General features: G+C 39.1%; 2 pseudogenes; both read right to left on the reverse strand.

Annotated features, from left to right (window-relative positions):
- Positions 1 to 14,895: 14,895 nt before the first annotated feature.
- Positions 14,896 to 15,546, reverse strand: LOC148693458 (uncharacterized; annotated as a pseudogene).
- Positions 15,547 to 15,571: 25 nt separating this feature from the next.
- LOC148693459 (uncharacterized) lies at positions 15,572 to 17,205 on the reverse strand (annotated as a pseudogene).
- Between the last annotated feature and the right edge of the window lie 4,677 nt (positions 17,206 to 21,882).

Consider the following 21,882-nt stretch of genomic DNA (forward strand, 5'->3'; position numbering starts at 1 on the left):
GGTATTGCGGTAATGCTTGAGATGTCGATCCAGATCTTTTTCTCCTTTGTATGAAGTGAAGTGAGGCATAGTGATCCCGCGAGGTGGATCTGTCCGATCGATCTCATTCGTGAATGGTGACATGCTTATGTTGGTCATGTCTCATCGAAACACATCGTCAGCAGCCTCGTTACGTTGGAAATTGCATAATCGTTCAGTTAGGAGCCTTTCAACTTCTTCTTGAATTTGCCTCTGCTGGGGCAGTGGAACTTTTGGTTGCCCTCAATCGCGACCTAGGTTTGGGCCATTCTTTCCTATGCTCGACTAGTCTATGTCGCAACTGTGGTGTATGTGGCATGTTCCTGGCAGGCGAACGGGCAGCTCGCAGGCTACCAGTTGAACTTGAGTCAGATTAAGTGACTGCTTCTCTCCGTCTGCCATGCTACCTACTCTGATGTGAGGTGGAGGATACTTCTTACGAACCTAGTTGTGAATGAACATTTCGCCTGGAAGGTTGTCCATGTTGATAATCAGAAGGTGACCTCAACCGTGAACGTATACTCGTCTGTGGGCTTGATCGGGAATGTAAGCTCATCCGCACGCTAAGACGAGAGTATACGCTATCCCAAGGACCCAAGCGGGAGTGTAAACTGCCAGAACGCTTGGATCGTGGTTGGTTGATGGGCTGCTTGCGAAGATGCTAGTGGAGAGGTTCGTCTGCCCTTAATCTACTTCTGGACACCTCGTCAGGGGCACATTGGATCTCAGTGCGTTGCAAGATTTGATTCACTAAGGTTGTGTTGTTCGCCATTTGGATTGGAAGAGCTTGGTTCTTGAGTAGTGGAAGTGTAGTAGGCTTCGGGCGCGAGATTTGAATTAGGAAATGTCAAATTCGAGGAGAAACGTGATGAAAATGCCCCCGATTTAATCGTAGGCCCAGAAATTTAAAGCTGGGACGGTTAAACTACTCTTAGACTGATTTGGGCTGCTTGGAATGCCACAGGAGCATGTTGGGCGACGGGAGCATGTTGGGTCGCCAGAGCAGGCTAGGCCACGGGAGTGGGTTGCTTGGCGTGTGGTGCACGTGGGTGCGAGGCTTGGGCTCTGCTTGGCAACACGTTGGGCATGGAGTGACTTGGCTTGGGCCGTGACCTTGGTGTCATGGGTCTTGGATGGCATGGCTTGGGCTTGCCTAGATGGCACAGCTCGGGCCATGGTGGTGACACAATGGACCTCGCAGCAGGTGGCTACCATGGTAGCCACCGCGGTGGTTCCCGTGGTGGAAACTCGTGGTGGTGGTGCCGCTCCACTTATTGTCACATTTAACCTTGTGGATCGTTGTGGTCCCATCTCTTGAATATTGGAATTTTCGCTTGTTGAATTTTCTAAATTTCTTGGATGCGAGAGTCTTCTACGAGTGTGAGACTCAACTCTCAATGAAAACACCAATTTGTGGATGCAAATTTCTTCCTCCTTGTTCATGGACAAAATTGCACCTACAAAACAAATAACACCTTAGGTCAAGGCCAATAGCCTGACGCGCCCATGATGAATTTTTGGGGGGGGGGGGGGGGGTGGTGCTTTGGCTAAAGAATCTCCGATGCCAAAGTCAGAATTTTGAGGAAAAAATGTTTGGAGAATTTTGAATATTTAGCAAGAGTGTAGACCTAGGTTTTTAGAGAAAATGGAGTATTATATATAGGGCATGGCGGGCTTCCTTGGGGGAGAAGGTGGCCGGCCCTTGGTGGTGTTTTTGAGTGTATTTTGTAGTTAACTGGTAATTTAATTAGCCATTAATAGATTAATTATGTAATAAATCTATTAATTAGGTAATTAACATAATTTAAAAAGGAATGTTTTGGGGGTTACCTTGTGGAGAAGATGGATGAAATAGGTTTTGAATAAATACCTATTTTGGGCACTTTTGACTTGCTTGTGGGATGATTGTCCACTGCTCGTGCGTGGGAATTTCGGTGCTCCTCAAGGGTAATCTTGTTCTTTCTGCCCAAAAATCCACGTTTTGTCTCTTGATTATTTTTAGCTCCACAATTATATTCGACACTTATATGTACCAAAGAAAAGAATCGAGATGTTCATTCGATCCAAGCACTAAGAGTGTACACATTGAAACATTGTCTCCGATTGGGTAGAACCAATTCTTGAGGACACACTAATGAAGCATTGACGAAGAACAATTTCTACACTCTAAAATACAAGTATTTTTTGGTTATTTTGTTAATTTTATTTAATTAATTGTGGCAATAAAAAATTTTGTATGCTAATATTTATCTTATGTGATTTGTTATCGGAAAAGTAGCATCCACATCGCTAAATTTTTTCAATAAAAAGGGTGAAACCACTATTAAGAGAAGTTGCACTCATAATGTATCAACGAGCAAAAGTCTAGATGGCTCCAAGATGTGGACTTGCAACAATTGCAAGTGCTCGTATACAATTTTATACATTTGAGAGGTACCACACAAATTATTATTCATAAATTTGGTGAATAACTTAATTTACTTTTATTTAATTTTTCAATTTTAAAATGTTTTTTGGTTTGAGAATATGAAGGTAAAAGAGTTCATATTGGTAAAAAGAAAAACCTTGCAAGTGCTTGTAAGAGGTTGGGCCACTCCCCATGTTGCCAATTGGTTTTACGGTGGAACCTCAACTTTCTTCATGATATTAGAGCAGGTTGTCTCATATGTGAGCCAAATGGCCACACGCACTCCAAGTCACCCTGTTGTGTTGTCCATGTGTTAGGCTTGAAACTTCGCCACACGTGACGGGGCATGTTGAGAATGAAGGTAAATGAGCCTAACATTGGTGAAAGGGAAAACCTTGAAAAAGCTTATAAGAGATTGGGTTACTCCCCGTATTGCTATTTGGTTTTATGATAAAACTTCAACCTTCTTCACTTTGTTCTAAACCCGGAAAAGAGTATATATTGCTCAATGTGAATCATTTTTAGGAAATTTTCTAGCACTTCAAAATTTGAGAAAGAGAGTAGTTGAGGCAAGACAATGGTGTTTCTTAGTCTCTTAAACTTCTAAATTGATGACGAATCAGACACCAAGGACGAATTCCTCAATTGCATATGCATTCCAAACTTTGACAAGAGAGATGGTTGACATGAAGATGATGTAGCTGATAGAAATTAGGTAGTTCACAGGATTAAAAATGGATGTCGTCTAGACTATCGATCACAATATGGTGTGAAGGATATAAATAGAGAGTGAGAATGAAATTGAATGAATCTGATAGAAAGGGATTTGACAAATATATACAGATGGAAATAACCTTTCTGGAGAAGTTGTATTCTTCAGAGGAAGTTATAACTTTTTACGTTGAAATACAACTGTTCATATGTTTTTAGAATTCTTTTTCTTGAAAATATCCTTTTAGAATTAATTAATTAATTAATTATAGTATTTTCTTTATTAATTAATTAACTTATTTCACTACAATCATATGTATATTAGTACACCAATGTTATGGTGTACCTTCACACATGATTACACATATTGTAAAAACCATGTTATCATAATCATATTCCAACATCTCCCACTTGATTATGATGACATAAATTGTTTCCTATTCTGATTTGTTTCTTAAGAGTATTACTCATAAACAAATTGAATGTAACATAGATATGTGGCTTCTTTACCTGGCGCGCACCATTCCATTGTATTTGATAACATTTTACTCTTTAGTAAAATGACATCATATCCAAGTAACTAGGAAAAATAATCCATACCCGGTTACAATTGATGACTTAGTCCCGCACTATAAACCACGGTGTTATATAAATTATTTCTTGAAGCTTATTACGGATTTTACTTTCAAGCGATTTATTATAACTTGGTTACCTCGTTAGTGCCCTCTATCTTTAATCGACCAAGTACTAAAGAACCAGATAGAGTCGCATCTACTTGTGGATGTTTCAGGTGTCCTTGAAGCCATACAATGATGCCTGCCGCACGTCTTACACTACAACACATCTAGATGTTTTGCAAACCCATTGTAGTCACATGCTCTTTGAATTTTTTCAGAGACAATCCATTGGTCATTGGATTAGCCACCTTCTCTTCCGGAGGGTATGTAGTCAACCTTTACCTCTCATCTCTCCACTATATCTTGTATATAGTGATATTTAATATCAATTTGTTTTCCTTTGGAACTATTTGCTCTACTCTTTATCAGAAGGATGACGGACTTACTATCACAAAACACATTGATGGGCTCCTTAGGTATACTTATATTTAAATTATCGATAAATCGTTTAGCCATACTGCAATACTTATTGCTATGCTACAAGATATATATTCTGCTTCCATGGTAGACTTTGTAACACACCCTTGTTTTTTACTTAACCAAGGAACAATTGTTCCACCAAACAAGACAATGTTACCACTTGTTGATTTTCTGTCGTCCAAGTCACCTGCAAAATCTGCATTGCAATAACAAACTAAATCCAGATCATTTAATCAGAAACAAAATTTCACACCTTGGGTGCCTTATAGATATCTAATAATTCTCTTTATTGCCATCCAATGTTGATTTCCAGGGTTGGATTGATATCTACTTACCAATCCAATTGCATGACATATGTCAGGTTTTGTGATGGTCATAGCATACATCAAACTTCCAACTGCTTGGGCATAAGGAATATTTTGCATATCAATGATGTCTTGCTTCTGTACCAGACACATATTTTTGGAAAGCATCATTCCTTTACAAATAGGTATACTAGATAACTGGCTTGCAATCTTGCATATTAAATCTTTTAAATATTTTATTCAGATAGTTTTGTTGATCTAAATAGAGCATTTTGGCATCTCTATCCCTAGTAATTTTAATTCCTAGAACATAAGATGCTTCTCCCATATCTTCATTTCAAATTTAGAGCTAAACCCTGAAGACCTTAACATAAGTAACTTAGTGCTTCATAATACAATGTACGTTTGGAAAGGTTTTGGTCTAGTTGGGTTCGAATCCCATTCCCTTCTTGTGGCTCGTGTTAAACTTGGTGTCAATCAGCTTTGATGAAACAAATTGTGTCTAGACTGTGTGCTATTGTAAGATGATCAAATTTTTTTTTTCGAGCTAGGTATGCTCTCCTGCTTTTCTATTACTTTCGATGAGCAGGCCCGTAGTCAGAATTTGTATAAGTATTCTTTATAATTATATAATTTTAAAAAAAATTTAAAATGGAAAATTTTATGCCATTTTTCAAGCAATAGCTTTCTTTATTTCCTAGAACCAGGGGTCTCCGAGCTGGGTCGAAGACTAGTTACCTCCAAGAAAGATGTCATCTACATATAATGACAACATACAAAAATTATCTTGGCACGTCCAAGAGTAAACACAATGATCCAATGGATTTAATTATAGCCCATTTGCATAATGACTTGGTGGAACTTTAAATACCATCGTCTTGATGATTGTTTAAGGTCGTACAACGACTTTCTTAATTTATAGACTTTTTTCATGTCCTTTGATATGATATCCTTCGGGTTGAATCATATAGATGTTTTCCTTCAAATTTCCATTTAAGAATGTTGTTTTGACATCTAACTAGTGAAGTTCTAAATCCATTCTGGCAACAATTGCCATAAGAATACGAATGGATGTAAACTTCGCAACTGGAGAGTAAGTGTCCATAAAATCTATACTGGGTTTCTGAGTATAACCCTTAGCTACAAGTTGAGCCTTAAACTTAGCTAGGGTACCATATGATTTGTACTTCTTACAAAGGGCCCACTTACAACTGATGGGCTTTCTTCCATCAGGTAGATCAAACAAATTCCCAAACTTCATTTTTCTTTATGGAATCTAGTTCTTCATTCATGGCTTGTTGCCATTATTCAGACTCAAAACTATTAATTGCTTCTTTATAGTTCCTTGGGTCTGGATCTCCCACTAAATGATCCACCTACTCAAGATTGAAAATAAAGTGATTTTTCAATCTTCTAGATGGTTCCCTTTTTCTTATACTCCCACTGATTTTATCATTTCTCTCACTATTTATATCTTCCATGATAATATCATGATTATCATCCATGTGTGTGTCATGATGGACATTGTTATGATCACCCATGTTTATGTCTCCCACTTGATCATTGTTAATGTCATGATTATGAGACGAGTCTAAATCAAGATGGAAATCTTGATCTTCTGTAGGGGAATTTTCTTCTTCTTCCAAAGATTCCACTTTTTGTATTGTATGAACCAAATCAGTAGTTTCAATAAAATTAGCATCTTTACTTTCGATCAATCTTTTCTCAAGATGATAAAACCTATATCTGACACTATTATCAATATATCCTATAATTTACATTCCAAAGTCTTTGCTTGTAATTTATCTCTTAATGGCTTTGGAATGAGGACATGCACCTTACAACCCCAAACTTTTAAGTTTAATAAATCTGGTTTTCGCGCATGCCATAATTCATATGGAGTTAATGGTTTTGCTTTTGTATGAACTCTATTCAATATTTATGATGCAGTTGACAAAGCTTCACCCCAAAAATGTAGAGGTAAGTTAGCATAAGACATCATAGATTGCATTATATCTATTAGAGTTCGATTTCTTCTTTCTGCGATTCCATTTTGTTGCAGTGTATAAGGCATAGTATAATTATGCCTTATACCATTCTCTTTGCAGAAATCATCGAAGGCTTCAAATTCTCCACCTCTATCACTATTAAGGGTCTTTATGGATCTTCCCAATTGGTTCTTTACTTCTGCCTTGAACTCTTTAAATTTGTGTAAGGCTTCATTTTTATTCTGCAAGAAGTAGACATGTCCATAACGGGAATAATCATCGATGAAAGTCACAAAATATTTCATTCCCTTATGGGTTTTAGTTTTCATTGGTCCACATAAATCTGTAAGCACTATCTCAAGTAAATTTGTAAAAGTCCATTGGTGAGAAAATGGTTTTCTAGCCATTTTTCCTTTAATACATGATTCACGTGTATCAAAATCATGTGCATTTACTTGAGGCAACATTCCATTTTTACTCATGCATATCATTTTATTTTTATTTATGTGACCTAAACGTAAATGCCATAAATATGAAAAAATTTGAACAGTAGAGACAGAGGCATACTCATAAGAAATACTTTTATTAATACAAACTGAGTACATATCATCGACTCTTATTCCCCTTACATAAATATAACCCTTTTTCCCAATAGTGACAGGATAATTCATGAACCTTGTCTCAAAACCTTTCTTTTCTAGGACAGAGACAAGATTCCTCCTTATATTTGGTGCAAACAGAACATTTTTAAGCACAATGGTAGATTTACTATTGTTGATCTTGCAATCTCCTTCACCCAAACATCGACATAAGTATTGTTGCCCATGTAGAGACGATGTTCTCCTAGTACTTTCTCCTTGAAATTGATGAAGTAACTTTTGTCCTTGCATACATGACGAGTTGCTCCTGAGTCTATCCACCATTATCCTTGATCTTTAGCAATGAGTGCTTCGAAGACAGTCAAAATCAGTTATTTAGGATTTTTGTTGTTTTTGCATCGTTTTGGGCACTTGTACCTATAATGACCAGTCTCTTCACAGTTGTAACATGCACTCTCCTTTCCTTTGAACTTGTTCTGGTTGCGATGTCTAAACTTTTTAAAGTTTGGACGCTTGTTACTATTATGTGGCTTGTGCATGCATTGCTTGTTTTTCTAAGAATCTTCCACTATGAGAAGGTTGGTTCTGCCTTGTCTAATTTCCTTTTCCTATAAGTTTTACGAACTTCTTCAATAACCAATGTTCATACCATACTTGACCAATCCTGAAACTACTGAGCACCGATCAACGTTATACCGTTAAGGACCCACAAGAGTTTCCCTCTAACCAAGAGGCCAATCACAATGCGACACATGTCAATATCAGAGGCCAATTACAGTGCGACACATGTCAACATCAGAGACCAATAACAGCACGACACGTGTCAAATTCAGAATAAAGCTAGAAACTCTCTTCTATAAAAGGAGATCATTCACTAGAACTCACTAAAGGAGAGCTTGAACTTATGTATTTATGTAAACCCTTCACAATTAATGAGAACCCTTCAACTCCGTGGATGTAGCCATTTTGGGTGAACCATGTACATCTTGTGTTTGCTTCCCTGTCTCTGTCCATTTACATACTTATCCACATTAGTGATCGGGGCAATCTAGCGAAGGTCACAAACTTGACACTTTCTATTGTACTAAAGTCCTCACCGATTTTATGCATTAACATTTGGCGCCATATGTGGGAAACACACTTATTCCTACTCTCTCCAGCTTTGTCAAGCTGGTCACCATTCGTACACTCTCTTTTGACCAGGCATCCCTCTCTAATATGGCGAGCGAAGGAAGCCACAACACGCAGAATGACACCCCTTTCGCGCTTAGTGCAAATCAACGAAAGAAGGAACGAAAGAAGTTTGCTCTTCAGGCTAAAGTCGATGAGCTGGAGGCTCAGAACAACAAGATAGCGATAAAGAATGAGATCTTCCAGGAGCAGTCTGAGAAGGTTTTCGAGATGCTCCATGAGGCTAGACATACTCAAACACACGAGCTCATCGCCTTTGTGGATGTCAACCATTGTTCGGGTGCCCCCTAACACGGAGGGTCACCGGTCTTCAACATGGGAATTCCTGATGAGGAGCGAGCTATGAACCAATGTGTTGATCAACATGAAACTTTTCTTAACCTAGCTTCTTCGACCCGAAGTAGGAGAAGTGGAGGAAGGCACCTCATCGCAGAGGGAGTGGAGGATCGAAAGCTGTTTATCGCGATTGTCGGGACTTCCTGAGGCAATGTCGAGAAAACCCTATCTATATAAGCTCAAGGATCAATGATCCAAGGGTTTCTAAAAGGCTCGGTCTCTTACTAAGGCCTAGGCTAGCTACCAATCTAGGGAAGGAACGACATGTCCTAAAAGAACATGAAGGTATAAGGGACTAGGAAGTATTCTAACAACCACACCCTGGGAGCCAATACAGTGAGTCCAAGGAAAAACCAAATGCCCTTGACCAAACTTCCCTACTTCCAAGAGGCGATGGAGACTTATGGAAGAAGACTCCAACGGTACATGACTCCATTCAGTACACCCTTGTTCTACAGCTCGTTGAGGAAGTAAACAAGTTGAAGGCCGAACGTCAAGCCGAGATACCTGACTGAAACCAACCCAGGCCTGGCCCTCTTACAAGGAGGATCCTCAACACCCCCTCCAAGTGAAGACAAAGTAGAAGCTTGGCTTACAACTCTATACTGGAAAAGAGGACCCGATTGAACACCTCAACCTCTTTTGAGTCCACCATGGCATACATGATGCACACTGACGAAGAGCAATGCCTTCTTTTCTTCTCCACCCTCTCTGACGGATCTCTAAACTGGTATTGCCGTTTTCCACCTGAGACGGTAGACTTATTTGAGGAATTGAGGAAACTGTTTGTCTCTCAACATATCTTCCAGACCAATTGCTTGCATTCTGCAGATGACTTGTACACTATTCGCCATAAGCCGGACGAAGCATTACGAAAGTATGTCGTTCGCTTCAGCCATGAATATTCTCAGTGCGCTGAGGCGGATGACAAGACCGCCCTCAAGGCCTTCACGGCAGGCCTATGTGACTGTTTCTTTAAGTACATGATCAATGCCAACACTTGGAAGACTTACTCTGAGGTGATGGCACATGCTTACAACCATGCATCCGCCGAAGCAAGGACATATAAAGGGAAACCCCTACAGCCATCCCTTATCAGTAAGTAGGGAGTGAAAGCCAGATCCAACCAAATGAGAAGACCTCAACCTTCCCAACGGCAGCGACGCCTTCCTTTGCCTTACCTAATGCTTCGCCAAGTTAACAGACTTATCAATCTCAGGACAAAAGGAAAGATTTCCATCCTCACCAGTCTTATTTTAGTAAACAGAGTAAAGGGCACTATCACAATAACCAAGGGTATTGCCACGATAATGCCCGCCCCAGGCAGTCAATGCAGTGGGCCAAGCACGTGTCAAGACAGGCCCTCCCCCAAGGTATAAGACATACACGTCTTTGAACGCCACATGCTTGACCATTTACCCCAATATAGCTCACCTAATACCGAAGCCAAAGTCGAGGTAACCGGATTACAAGTCCATGAAGAACACGGGCATGTTTTGTTGTTACCACGAGTATAACGGCCATGACGGCAAGAAGTGTATCATCCTCCATGACCATATCGAAGCTTTGGCACGTGAAGGAAAAATTGATCAATTCCTCCTTCACCCTCCAAGGGATAACCGTAGCCAACACCAAATGAATGTGATGCATTCCATAAACGGTGGTACACCCATGTCTGAATCTTCTAATAGGGCCATGAAACATAATGAACAAACTTTGAGGCCTGGCCACTAAGTGTTTAACGTGGAAGACGTCAGGGGAGGCAAGTTTTGAAAACCTAACTGGGATCCAATATGTTTTTACCTTGATGAAGAAAGAGGTATCATTTACCTTCATAATGACCTACTGATCATGGAGGCTAACATAACCAACTTTGATGTACGACGAATCCTTGTAGACACGGGGGCTTCGGTAAATATTATGTTCGCTGAAGCTTTCAGGGTACTTAATGTAGCTGAACACTTGCTCAACCACTCGATTTCTCCTCTGATAAGCTTCTTCGGTGATATCGTGCAACATTTAGGGAGCATACACTTACCCTTCACCATTGGTACAGGCTCTTATACAGTCACCATTACCACTAACTTTCTGGTGGTTGACTGCCCAACGACATACAATGTCATCTTTGGGTGCGTAGACATCAATGATCTCAAGGCCATGGTATCCACACATATGTTGTTGATGAAATTTCCAACCCCCTCTGACAATGGTTACATCAGAGGAGGTCAACTTAGTGCACAATCATGTTACAACATTTCAGTCAAGCAACAACACCTGCATGTGCCTAAGGAAACCCTTTTTATACATAACCAAGTCATAAAGACCAACCCGGATGAAGCCAACTTGGGTCTTCATGATGGCAACAGTCAACCTGATAATCGTCGAGATGATTTTTTCACCTTGCAAGCACAACCTGCTGAAGAGTTAAAGAATGTCTCTATCTTAAAATATTATCCAGAACGCATAGTGAAGATTGGCACCACCTTGTCACCACCAATTCGGTTGACATTGATCTCCTTTTTGTAAAAGAACTCTGAGGTCTTCGCCTAGTCATATGAAGACATGCCAGGCATCTCTCCCGATATCATCTATCATTGCTTGAGTATTGACCCCAAGACCAAGCCGATGAGGCAGAAACGAAGATCTTATGACGTTGAACGATACGAGGCAATGAAGGCAGAAGTCGAAAAACTCAAAGACATAAGCTTCGTTCTTGAAGTCAATTATCCAACATGGGTAGAAAATGTGGTTCTTGTTAAGAAAAATCCGACTAAGGAAAGTCTCTTGCTTCAAAAGATCTTGTGGATAATGTATGTCGACTACACCGACCTAAATAAAGGATGCCCAAAGGATAGCTTTCCCTTTCTTCTCATTGATAGACTTATAGACTCTACAATAGGGTGTGAACTCTTAAGCTTCATGGATGCTTACTTAGGGTACAACCAAATCCTTATGAACCCTCAAGACCAAGAACACACAACCTTCACTACTGACAGAAGACTATATTGCTATAAAGTCATGCCATTCGGCCTAAAGAATGCAGGGGTAACTTATCAGAAATTGGTCAATTCAATGTTCGCTGAACATATTGGGAAGAGCATGGAAGTTTATGTTGATGATATACTAGTCAAGAGCAAACATGCTAACCAACACATCACCAACTTGTCTGAAACCTTCACCATCCTAAAGAGGTATCAAATAAGGTTGAATCCTAACAAATGCGCCTTCGGCGTGGGCTTTGGAAAATTCTTCGGCTTCATGATTAGCCAACGAGGCATTGAAGCTAACCCCGAGAAAATTAAAGCAACCATTGACATGAAAGAACCCGTAACTTCAAAAAACATCCAGAGCCTTAATGGCAGGATGGTAGCCTTGACCAGGTTTATCTCTAAGGTCATAGACAAATGCGCCCCTTTTTTCAAAGCACTTAAGGGAAGTAAGAAGTACATTACATGGACTAATGAATGTGCTGGAGCATTCAATAACCTCAAGGAGTACATGAGTAAAGCCCATTTGCTCTCTAAACCTGAAGTTGGTGACACCTTCATTGTCTATCTGTCTGTTTCAGTTTCAGCAGTCAGTTCTGTTCTCATTGGAAGCGATGGTAGTGTCGAACGACTTGTTTACTACACTAGCAAAGCTGTATAAGATGCGGAGACATGATACTCCAACATTAAGAAATTAGCTCTAGCATTAGTCATGTTTGCTCGGAAACTTCGTTCCTACTTTCAAGCACACTACATCATCGTGCTTACCAATCACCCTCTTCGACAAATATTTTAGAGTCCTGACACTTCGGGGTGAATGATCAAATGGGCGATAGCACTGGGTGAGTTTGACATCTCCTACCAACCAAAGCTAGCTGAGAAGGCGCCAAGCAGTTGTAGATTTCATCGCCGAATTCACTTATCATGTTGACGTTGCTTTTACAACTAAAGCAGTGGTTTCATTACCCTTGAAAGCTCGAAAAATAGAACCAACATTCACAATATGGACTCTATATGTTGATGGCTCATCCAATCAATAAGGTTGTGGAGCAGGACTAGTCCTAACTACCCCTGATAAGATGGCGATGGAGTATGCTCTTCGTTTCAAATTCAAGGCATTAAACAATAAGGCCGAGTATGAAACCCTTCTAGAAGGCTTACGTTTGGCCAAACGCCTTGGAGTTAAATAAATTGATATCTTCAGTGACTCTTAATTGGTGGTTAACCAGGTCATGAACAACTTTGATGCTAAGGATAGCTCCATGATAGCATATCTTACGCAAACACAACTCTTGTTCAAGCACTTCCACTACCAGATCATCCATATCCCTCGAGCGGCAAACAGTCTTGCAGATGCCTTGGCTCGCCTCACCTCAGTAATGGAAGACAAGATTGGGAGAAAAATTCATGTTGAATTGTTGACAGCACCAAGCACCATGGTCGTGGAATTGTGCAACTTACAACAAGGGGATAGTTGGATTACCCTGATTTATAAATTCCTTGCTCATGGCACCCTCCCAAATGATAAAGTCTAAGCTAAGCAAATTCGATACAAGTCTATCCATTACCTAATCATTAATGACTAACTCTACAAGCAAGGTTTTAACCTGCCATACTTAAGATACCTTACACTTGTGGAGGCAAAAATTGTCCTTTGGGAAATACATGAAGGAGCCTACGGAGATCATGCTGGATCTTGGTCCCTAACACACAAGGCTTTTCGCCAAGGATATTACTGGCCAACACTCCACCAAGATGCCATCACAATATCATGCTCGTGTGATAAGTGTCAATGCTACACAACTATTCCTTACTCACCTCCCGAGCCTCTTATTCCTATGATCAGCCCTTGGCCTTTCGCCGAGTGGGGACTTGATTTGATCGACCCAATGCCTGCAGGGAAGGGCAAGGTACGTTATGCAATCGTTGCAGTTGACTACTTCACAAAGTGGGCTAAAGTAGAATCTTTGGCAACCATTATTGAGACAAAAATAAAAGACTTCATATGGAAGAACATCCTTTGCAGATTCGGCATTCCCATTGTGATAATCACTGACAATGGGTGACATTTCGATAACAAGAAGTTCACGATGTTCTGCTCTAAGTTCAACATCAACTTATGTTTCACCTCCTCTGCTCATCCCCAGTCTAACGGACAAGTTGAGGCCATCAACAAAATAATCAAGCACACTTTGAAAACTAGTTTGGACAAAGCTAAAGGCTGTTGGCCAGAATTTGTACCCTAAGTTCTTTGGTCATACCGCATTTCATATTGAACTTCAACAGGAGAAACTCCATTCTCACTTGCTTTTGGTACAGAAACAGTTGTCCCAGTTGAGCTTGAGCAAGCAACGTTCCGAGTCCAGAACTATATGCAAAGTGAAAATGACAAACACCTCACCCTCAACTTGGATCTAGTTGAAGAACATAGAATTCAGGCCCACTTGAGGAATGTCGCCAATAAGTAGTGCATCTCCAACTACTATGACTTAAGGGTCAAACCTTGCTCTTTCAAAGTGAGGGACTGGGTATTGAAAAAAAGTTTACTTTGTGACAGAGTCTCGAGTGAAGGCACACTCAGTCCAAACTAGGATGGATCGTTTGAAGTTGTTGGCTTCAGTCGCCCTGGCTCCTACAAGCTCAGAAGCTCCGATGGCAAGACCATTGGCTATCCATGGAACGCTGATCACTTGAAGTACTATTACAAGTAGACTCACATTGTATAAGTGTTAAGCTACAACCATTCGGCATCCTATGTAATGAAGACCATTTGGCATGAATTCAATAAAGAGGTGATTTAGACAACTCGGTCCTAACTCTTTTACATTCCTAGCAATGAAACAGTTGGGTTTGAAGCTTCAACATGAATGCTTCCAACATGAAATAAAGTCTAAGTATATGTCAACAAGACTATACAAATAAACAAACAGCTTCGTAGTATATTTGTTCAATCATACCAGTCGTGGCTTATATCCAAACAAGGGATCTATTTAAACATAGGTAAACATTTATCAATGATAGTGCAAACACTTGGCAATTAACATTGGATTATACAGTGCAAAGTCATAAACATCCATAAACAAAAAGCTCTCAAGCTTATAACATGGCACATGCCGTACAAACAACAAACTAGCACATCCAAAGTACATGGCACATGTCGTACAAACAACAAACTAGCACATCCAAAGTACATGGCACATGCCATACAAACAACAAGCTAGTATATTCAGCGTACATGCAGAAAATGAAAGCAGTACTAGTCATCTTCATCTGAGGTCTAACCCCTGACAATATCACTATGTGTCCCACCACCATCCTCTACATCTCCAAGATTATCCTCACCCTGCTAAGTTTGCTCATCAGCACTAGCCTCATCGTCAGACTCCTCTTGATTACTAGGATCGACTGTGTGGACGAAGGTTTCACCCTTTTGTTGATACTCATCTATCTCCTCACGGTACTTTCGAATAATGCTTCCATCGTCATAACGCTCAAGGATGGCCATCCATTTTCTTCTCTCAAAGTGAACCTTTTGGGTGCAATGAGGTCTAATAGCACGGTGAAAGGCCTGGGAACCCAAGAACTCTTGCACGGAAACTTCCCTCTCAGTTGGGATACTCCCCTTCAACTTAGAAACCTCGACCAAGGCACCATCCAACTCTTCCCTGACCTTGGATGCCTCAAGGGTAGCTACCTCAAACTATTTCTTAGTCACCTCAAACAGTTTCTTAAGCCTTACGTTCTCACCATTCCACCTCGTCAACCTCTCCATGGTTTGGTCCTTAAGCTGGACGACCTCTGTCAAAAGTTTCTTATTTTTCCTGACGTCATCCACAAGCTACTTATTCTCTTTCAATTTCACCTTATACCGCTCAGCCTTTTGCAGTCTATCTTTGTACTCAGTCATGACTTGCATGACAAGATGATCATCACTACCAAAAAATAATAAAGAGGAGAAAGTAAGGAAATGACAAAGTAACACTCACATAAGAAGATAGCTTTAACATTTGGTCGCGATCTGATTCATTATTAGCTAATGGCTCATCAAGGTCATCAAAAGTAAATTGACACCCTGCCAGGCAAGTGTTGACATACCTAAAGCTCTTTGGCTGCATGACAACCTTCAAATCTTTCAAAGGGACATTGCATGCCTCTTCCTTGTCCTTCCTTTTACGACTGGAACCATGATCATTTTGCTAGCCAGTGTGCTCCACAACTAGAGGAAAGATGAGATCAATAGTAGGAAGAGGAAGCAACAATCACTTCTCCTCCCTTGCAACTATGGCAGCAGCACATCCAATGGCCTCAGCCTCAGCTTTCCTCGAGGCAGCAATCTTGAGGACCTCATCTTGAGACTTAGGTCTAATGGCTGGTCTCACCTGGTGCTTGCGAGCTTCCTTGTGAAACAGAATGTCTTATGAGGGAACTAACATAGGTGCTTTCCTTTTCTTAGTGTTAATCTCCCTTTTCTTGCTCACCTTTTCCACTAAACAAGGAAAATCAAAGTAAGGAATACAACTTTATAAAAAAAAAAAAGGGGGGAAAAGCAAAGGTCAAGTGAAGGAAACAACTTACTCGCTCGTCTCTCGCACTCGGAAACTAGGGGTTGGAAATCATACTTTCGAAATAAGGGTCGTAGCTTGCCCAAGTGTTTATCTTCTTTGGGCATCCTCAACACCTTCTCTACATCAACTAGCTCCCGTCCAAATAGCTTGATGGTGCCTCGCATCACTGCATGAAGAAAAATGTTAGAAGTAAGAGAAAATCACAATAAATAGCAAATAATGCGAACAATGGATACATTACAACCTATAGTTTGGAAGTGACTAGGAACATGTCGCTTAGGTGTGACACCCCTAGCATGCTCCCAATCATTATAAAGAAAGCACCACCAGTTTTTCCATGTGTAGTACGCCTTTTTCTTACCGAAGACAATATGCTCTCTCGCTTCGACACGCACACTCGGCATAACAGTACATGACTTCACTGGGCACATCTTATAGCAGTAACGCCACTAATGGAAAGAAGGCTCACCTAACCCACACTTCATTCAAAATATATAAAACCCAATCAAGGTATCTTAAAAAACAGGGTTGAGTTGCCCAGGTGCATATCCAATGAAAGATAGCATCCGTTGCAACCATGGGTGCAAAGGTAGCTTCACCCCTAAGGTCACTAGTATCTGGGTATAGAACATAACATGACCTTTGGGCAGCTTAGTGATCAATTCTTCACAACGCACCAAACGCATTCCTACACTACGAGGGATACTACATGACTGCCTTAGGGCCTCAAGCTGCTTTTCGTTATCTAACAAGTTATTCTCTAAATGGTCTGCTATGAACTTAGAGCGAAATATGGGTATGGCGTCAAAAAAAACCCCTTCACCCACTGACATGAAGGAGGAAGAACCAACATTGACTAAGGTTTGACAATTGTGAAGATCATCCAACTTTTCTTTTGCACAAGACTCTAACAAAGACCCTGAAGACTCCGACATTACAGGCTCAAACCTAGAGCTAGAGCTAGGGGAGCCCTTATCACTAGGACATCCAGGGTCTGACATCTAGGATCGAAACATAAAGAAGTTCCTAGGGCATGAGGAAAAGCTCAACCAATTCATTATGTGCATCAACCAAATACATGAACACTTAAACAATTCAACAAGAATGAAAGCATTTGATCTAATGGAAAAGACTACTAACCTGAAGATGGTGCAAAGCAGCGCTGAAATCCTTCTCAACTAGAGAATACTGTGTCTTCAAAAATTACTACAAAATGACCAAATGAAGGCAAGGTAAAGAGTGGAAACTTATCCTTTTTTATATAGTTCAACCTCTTCAAACTTCCACACAAGCTAGGGAGTTTTAAATTTCAAATTTTCAGTTGACCCACTCCGGAAAAAAAAAAAAAAAAAAAAAAAAAAAAAAAAAAAAAAAAAAAAGGGAAGGGGGAACACAACAACTTCATCAATAGAGGACAACCAAAAATCTCAAGAGCTTCACACACTCTTGATCAAGATAGTGTGAAGCAAAACCAATTTAGGGTGACCAACAAAAAGCTTTACCCACAAAGCTTTACCTACAAAGCTTCAACCACAAAGCTTCACCAACAAAGCTTAACTACAAAACTTCAACGCTAAAACATGTAAAAGCTTCACACACTCTTGATTAAGATAGTGTGAAGCTAAATCAAGTTTTGTGTCCTAAAAATAGCTTCAACTATTCAAGTTATATACCCAAACAATTCAACAAGAATGAAAGCATTTGATCTAGTGGAGAAGACTACCAACCTGAAGATGGTGCAAAGCAGCACCGGAATCCCTTTCAACTAGAGAACACTCTGTCTTAAAAAATTACTACAAAATGAGCAAATGAAGTCAAGGTAAAGAGTGGAAAGCCCCACATGGAAAGTCTTCAAACTTCCACACATGCTTTAATTCCACTTGACCATAAGTCATGGAAGTAACTACATTTTTCCAAGAATTTGGGAGGCTACCAAGAAGAGCACTAACTTACATTTTATCGAAAACTGGATGGCCAACATTGGCTAAGCCTTTTGCCATTACCTCCATTTTAGTAATATGATCGACCATAGAATCAATTTCCTCCATTTTTGTCCCATTGTATTTCTCAAGCAATAACTAATGTGTGTTTGAGATTTAGGGCCATACTTCATTTCAAGTACATCCATGATTTCTTTGGCCGAATCATATTCTTCATAGAGAGGTATTAGTATATCTTCCATGTAATTTAGAATTGTGGCCTTAGCCAACTCATTATTTTCCACCCATTTATTATAAACTCTAGAGGGCCCAAGGGGCCTCTTGTCCTTGATAATCTATAAAGTCTTGTTATGGGTTAAAAGATAAGTGATCATTCTCTTCCATATTTGATAATTAACATTGTTCAACCTCACTATTTTAAAAACTTCAGATTTGGAAGATTCAGTTGCCATAGCTCAAAAAATTACAAAACAAACACAATACTTAATACAAACTTAAATACGAATACAAATTACAAATACTACTAGTGTACTTTTAATTATTACAAGCCACAAATACTAAATGTTCTTAATAAATTAAAGACTAAAATAAAATAAAATAAAATAAAAGATAGAAACTTATTTATCTTTAGTAGCATATACATTGCACACTCACACAGGCTTTGTCCAATCAGTGAAAGACAAGTACTTGTTTAGCAGACCACGTCGATAGAAGGCTCGTGGATTTTTTGCTTGTCTACTTGGGCAGGCGTGATCAATTCTTCCTCTATTTTCGTGCACAAAAGTAGTCTCTTCTCGTCTACTGGATTCTTTTTCAATTCTTAATGGTCTTGGTCCCCTTAAATTTCTTGCAGTTGAAATTTCTCTTTGTGTCAAATCAAGATATATAAAACCGTAATGGGTATTATATTGATCCAAATAATTAAGCACTTTGACTCTAGAACTCCGAAAATTAAACCCTTGCTACCACTTTTGATCTTTGTGACTATTATTCAAAGTATTCCACAAATCAACCTTATAAGTGAAATTATTGGGGTAAATAGAATTAATATCACCTGAGTTTGAATTGAAAGGAGCTGCCAAGGTTGTAGGTGGCTTTTCGAATTGGGCCTACTTGAAGATGAGCCCACCTCAAAGGACCTCCGAATTTGACTTTCTAATGGACAATAATCTTTATTATTATCTCCTGGTCCTTCACATGCACTATCATAGTGCTCAGTACTAAAAGAAAATCCCCTATTTCTTTGAACCAAGAAATCTTGAAAAATGGAGGAGTTCCTTCCTTGATTTCGACTTTGTGAATCACGCTTCTCCTTCTGAAAAAGATGCGATCGTTCCCCCTTCTAAAGAAAATTCATCTCGCAACATGGTGGGTAATCATGAACTGCGGAAACAATTCGTCTTGGAGGAAATTAGTGTCGTCGGTGTTGTGTATTACCGCGAGAGGACAAGACCACGGTTGGATGAACACGAAAACGATGTTGCTTGCTATGGGCCAGTAGGGTGCTACGGTTAGTCACGGCAGAGGAAGGCGCAAAAATAACGAGTTTAGTCTCGGATTTGCAACAGTCAGTGAAGGACTACGAATCAATTGTGATGGTACAAGTAAGACTCTTGGGTTTTGTGACCAAATTTCAAAAAAGAGTTCAGAAAATATGGGTTCAATAGGACGCTGCAGGTTTTCGAGTTTCTGTACAGGTTTGGTTTTTGCAGCCAATGATGCCCACTGTAATGGGTTTTTTGAGGTTCTAATAGGATTGAGTAAATCGTTTGGATGTAATTCGTTCAAATTCTGATAATGGTAATTATAGTCGGGGAGTGAACTTAGTGAATTTGAACGCTGAAATGGTTCAATGGCAGATTGAGTTTTGTTCTCTACCAAATGAAATGGTGTGGGGGAATATAGTTTGAATTGTTAGGTTAATTCAGGCCTAGGTTCAAACGGGTTGTAGGATGAGATTTCAGACAGGCTATAATGTTTGAACGTTTGGGTATCTTTGTGGGTTTTGGGTTCTGCAAGAAAATTCTCAGATGCCAATTCTAAACTTTCGATCAAAATCGGTTGAATATTTTCCTTATCCACCATCGCCTCTTCCTTAATTTCTTCTGAAGTTAAATCTTAGTAAGAACGTTGTTGGATTCGGTACTTGACGAAGAGGAAGTCTCAAATGTAGTTCAAGACGCCCTCGGATGAAAACTGGGAAAATTGTTTTGATTTATGAAAAAAAAACTTGGCTCTGAGGTCAATGATAGAAATTAGGTAGTTCATAGGATCGGAAACGGATTTCGTTTGGACTATCGATCACAATATGGTGTGAAGGATATGCATAAAGAGTGAGAATGGAATTGAATGAATCTAACAAAATGGGATTTGACAAATATATAGAGATGGAAATAACCTGGCTGGAGGAGTTGTACTCTTCAGGGGAAGTTATAACTTTTCACTTTAAAATACAACTGTTCACATCCTTTTAGAATTAATTAGTTAAATATACAAATAATTATATTATTTTCTTTATTAATTAATTAACTTATTTCACTACAATGATATGTATATTAGTACACCAATGTTATGGTGTACTTTTACATATGATTACACATATTGTGAAAACCATTTTATCATAATCATATTCCAACAGTAGCAGTATGTGCGAATGGAATCTCATTTGATGTACTGAGAAATCCTCAATTTCATGAAATGGTAAGCACCATAAATAAAGCACTCTAGAAATACAAGGCTCCTTTATATGAAAGAGACAGAATTACTCTATTGGGTATAAAGAGCCTTGTACCCCTTGGGTGCATAATTTGTGGCATTTACTATTTCATGAAATTGAAAGTTTCTTAGTTTAAATGATATTTTATTAGAGTATGTTCAATGGAGACCTTAAATGAAGTCCCTACAACTGTATAGTCCCTAAATATAGGGACAAATTACTTTCAATGGGCTGTAATTGAAGTCCTCAAAGTATCTCAATACGTAGGTGTTTGCCGGATACCTCAAAAGAATTCTCAAATATAAGGACTACATATAGGGACTCAAATAGTGGACTCTATATTAATTTTGAGTGGAAATGGTGCTGCTCTTTATGTTTTTTGAACCCACCCAAGTGGTGCAGCTTTTCATTTGCCTTTTTTTTTTTTTTTTAATTCTTGAAAAATCAATGTTAGAAATAGTTTTTTTATTTTTATCAATAGTTACACTATTTCAATGAAATGAATAATAATTTTTTAATATTTTAGTCCCTATATTTAGGAATTATAATATAAGGAATTTCCATTATAGACAATATCCTTTTAGGGACTCGAATATTCCTCTAAAGCTTCTAAATGAGTCCTCAAAAGTGATCGTAGGAGTCCTAAGTAGAAATTCCCATTGGAGATACTGTTAGCATGTAATGATCCGATGACCTTCGTATCAACCATCTCTCTTGTTATAGTTTAGAGCATGTATGCATTTGGAGAATTCACATTCGGTATTTATTTTGTTGTTAGATGTTTTAAAGGATAGAACTACTCTCTTTTTGGTATTTATTTGGTTTTTTTTTCCTTAATTTCTATCTTATACTTTAAATTCAATGAACTAACAGTAAAGAAATTAGCATTGGTAATCTGTACTAACGGCTATAATATTATTTAAAGATTGCATTGGTATTGAAACATTGCATTGAAATATCAAATAATAAATTTTAATAATAAAAGACATTAATAATTAGTAAAAAAAAAAAAATTTGAAGCT

This window comes from Pyrus communis, chromosome 10, assembly GCF_041283825.1.
Source record: "Pyrus communis isolate YQ-2024b chromosome 10, ASM4128382v1, whole genome shotgun sequence".
Classification (NCBI taxonomy): domain Eukaryota; kingdom Viridiplantae; phylum Streptophyta; class Magnoliopsida; order Rosales; family Rosaceae; genus Pyrus; species Pyrus communis.